At 36.4% G+C, this 3,447-nt stretch overlaps 1 pseudogene; it reads left to right on the top strand.

The window, feature by feature from the left end:
- On the top strand, window positions 2,207-2,996 carry LOC109841866 (annotated as a pseudogene).

Genomic DNA, 3,447 nt, shown 5'->3' with positions numbered 1-3,447 from the left:
GAATTCCTAAAATTATTCTATTATCCCCCAAAATATCCCAACCAATAACCCCCCTTAGAGAACACGTCTTCATTACTATACCAGTTGTTCCAAAGAAATGGACTGGACTCGTGTCCATATTTCAGAAACCAAATTTGTGAAATTACCGTCATGATTATTATCCTACACTCAATAGAAAAGGAAAGTTCCAAATTAATCATTAATTTACAAATTTAGGCCATTTTTTTTGTATAGCAAATTTTCGCTTGATGCATATCCCGCACATAACCGTTGTGTATCATCTCTTATCTGTCTTAGAGCATCTCCAATGGTACTCCATTCCTCTATGAATGGAACCCTCTATATTTGAAGGGTTTGGATTCATATAGTGGGATCCCTCTAAAATACTATTTATATCTTTTAATTCTAATTTTGCCTTCCCATCTCATTTATAACTTTTAATAAATACCAATTGTATCATTGAATATAATTAATCTAATTATTTAACTTAATATAATTTTAAATTTACTAGTCTATTTTAAATAAGAATTATATCATTGAAATCGTCTTGCCGAAAACTTCAAAATGAGACTAATATTTAATACTTTTAATATTAATTTCAAATTTATCATTATGAAATGTTAAAGTACAGAGAATTTAAAATACATCAAACTTAAAAAAATTACATTATTCCATTATCATGTCTTTGTCATAAATGTTCAATGAGTGCATTCCGAAGTTCAAAGTGAGCCTCCCGATCTTGGATTTTCCTATGTCGAGCGAGTAATTGTCTTAATTTTTCATCGTCATTGTCATTCATCTCGTCAGCATTTGAAGGTTGAGTTGAATCAACATTATCTAGTTCTTCTTCACGTTCATCCTCCACAATCATATTGTGTAGTATTACACAAGCAGTCATGATGTCATGTAGCACTCGTTTATCCCAAAAACGTGCTTCATCCTCCACAATCATATTGTGTAGTATTACAAAGCAGTCATGATGTCATGTAGCACTCGTTTATCCCAAAAACGTGCTGATCCTTTGATGATGGCAAAGTTTATTTGAAGTACTCCAAATGCCCGCTCCACATCCTTTCTGTATTTCTGACTGTAGTTCCTTTGGGGCGGGTTATATAGATCCCCACGTATTTATTTTATGAACGAATATTTTTATTTTATTATATTAAAATAAACTAATTTAAAAACGACTCTAAAAATATTCAATATTGATCTCATTTAAAATGTTTCAACGAGACGGTTCTAAAGGTATAATTTTCGTACAAAAAATTATAAGTTTTAATTATTTTATTTACATCATTAGTTTGTTAATGATAGATTAATTCATATAAATATAGAGGGCACCATTGAAGCACAACTTTTACAAACCTCTATATTTGAGGAATCTTGAATAATATTATCTTCAAACCCTCTAAATATAGAGTATACCATTGGAGATGCTCTAAAATAATACAAAATGTGAATGCTTTTTTGCACTTGTGTCAAAGAAGGGTCCCTCGGATATATGGCGGGGAAATTCACAATTTGTTAACCACTAAACAAGATACATGTATATTTAAGTAATTTTGGAGTTAGGAGATGTAATGTATGCCTAGAGTAGTTAATGGAATTAAAAGATGCACACGCTGTGTAAGATGAAAGGAACCAAGTGATGGTTACAAGAGTGCATGCACGAGCATGACAACTTAAGCAATATTAAAAAACAAAATGCCTGTTAAGCCAAGAAATAATAAATGATGACTGTGGAAAATTAGTGTTGCCACCTTGTCTGGTTGGGTCAAGGTATTGCGTATCCTGTACCCAAACTACGTACGCCATGGTTAATGCCTTCGGACCTAGACTATATCTTATTATGAGTGTGTGTTTTGGTGCAAGTTGACTACATATGTTTTTTACCTTATAAGTTGACTAAAATATCAAATTGGTATATTTATACGAACGCTTTTGCCAGTTTGGTATTTTTAAAAATTCCGGCGACGACAAGACATTAATTCTCGTTTTTTTATCAATAACACCCTTTTCTCAAAACTCCGGCAAGAAATTTGTTTTAAACCCCTTACCTTCCAAAATTATTATAAGTTAACCCCACAATTATCAAAAAAATTCATCCCCTCCCTCTCCCCCAAATTCATCCCCTCCCTCTACCCCTCCTCTTCCTCATCGTCGTCGTCAACGTCCTCCTGCCGGTTTTTGCCGATGGTCGGATCAGATGAGGTCTTCGCAAGATTTTCACCTACATTATATTGTGGTCGCGGGGAGTTTGAGGATTGGGACGACGTATCATGCTGTTCTTTGTGATGGGTTGGCGTTGACGGTGAAGAGACTTTATGGTTGTTTGTTGTCGGAGAAGCAGTTTAGGGCTGAGATGGGGAGGATGAGGCAGATTAGGCATCCGAATTTGGTTCCTTTGTTTGGCTATTGTGTTGTTGAAGAAGAGAAGCTTTTGATTTACAAGCATATGGAAAATGGAGCTCTTTCGTCGATGATTAGGGATGGGGGTCAGGGTTTGGACTGGCCGACGAGGTTGAGGATTGGGGTTGGGGGTTCGTGAGGGCTGGCTTGGTATCTCCATGAGTTTCAAGTTCCTTTCTTGCATCAAAATGTTAGCTCGAGTTGTGCTTCTTGATGAAGAGTATGTGCCCAGAGTCACTAATTTTGGTCTGGCCAAGCTAATGAGGCCTTGGACCTTCGACCAGGGTTTGAACACGACGCCATTCTTGATTGGGGATTTTGGGGAGTTTGGGTATATTGCACTAGAGTATGCAACCAATCTGGTGCCAAGCACAAAAGGGGATGTTTATGGATTTGGGGTTGTTTTACTTGAGCTTGCAACTGGACAGAAGGCTACTGAGGTGAGTCGTGATGGGTCTGCATATCAACTCGTTGCTGGTAAAATTCATGAAGCTATCGATAAACCGTTGAGAGTGAACGAGCATGATGATCAAATTGTAGAGTTCTTGAAGGTTGCTTGTGGATGTGAGGGGAGGAGAGGGGAATGAGAGAGGAGGAGGAGGAGGAGGAGGAGGAGAACGTCGATGACGACGATGAGGAAGAGGAGGGGGAGAGGGAGGGGATGAATTTGTTTTAATAGTTGTGGGCACAAATTTAATAATTTTGGGAGGTAAGGGGTTTAAAATAAAATTTCTCGCCGGAGTTTTGAGAAAAGTGTCTTATTGATAAAAAAAGACGAGAATTAATGTCTTATCGTCACCGGAGCTTTTAAAAATACTAAACTGGCAAAAGCGTTCGTATAAATATACCAATTTGGTATTTTAGCCCTTATAAATTAATGATACCTACTCTTCTATACTTAAAAGAAGAACCCAAAAATCAATGGTTCATACTACAGTAAATGTTACAATAAATTACTGCAGCATAAACAGTAAACCAAATCTGTTTTCTACGCCTGAAGTACTATCACACTACAATAAAAAACTGCAGCATAATATA

The sequence above is a fragment of the Asparagus officinalis genome, chromosome 5 (genome assembly GCF_001876935.1).
Source record: "Asparagus officinalis chromosome 5, Aspof.V1, whole genome shotgun sequence".
Classification (NCBI taxonomy): domain Eukaryota; kingdom Viridiplantae; phylum Streptophyta; class Magnoliopsida; order Asparagales; family Asparagaceae; genus Asparagus; species Asparagus officinalis.
This window is presented reverse-complemented; position numbering and strand designations above follow the sequence as displayed.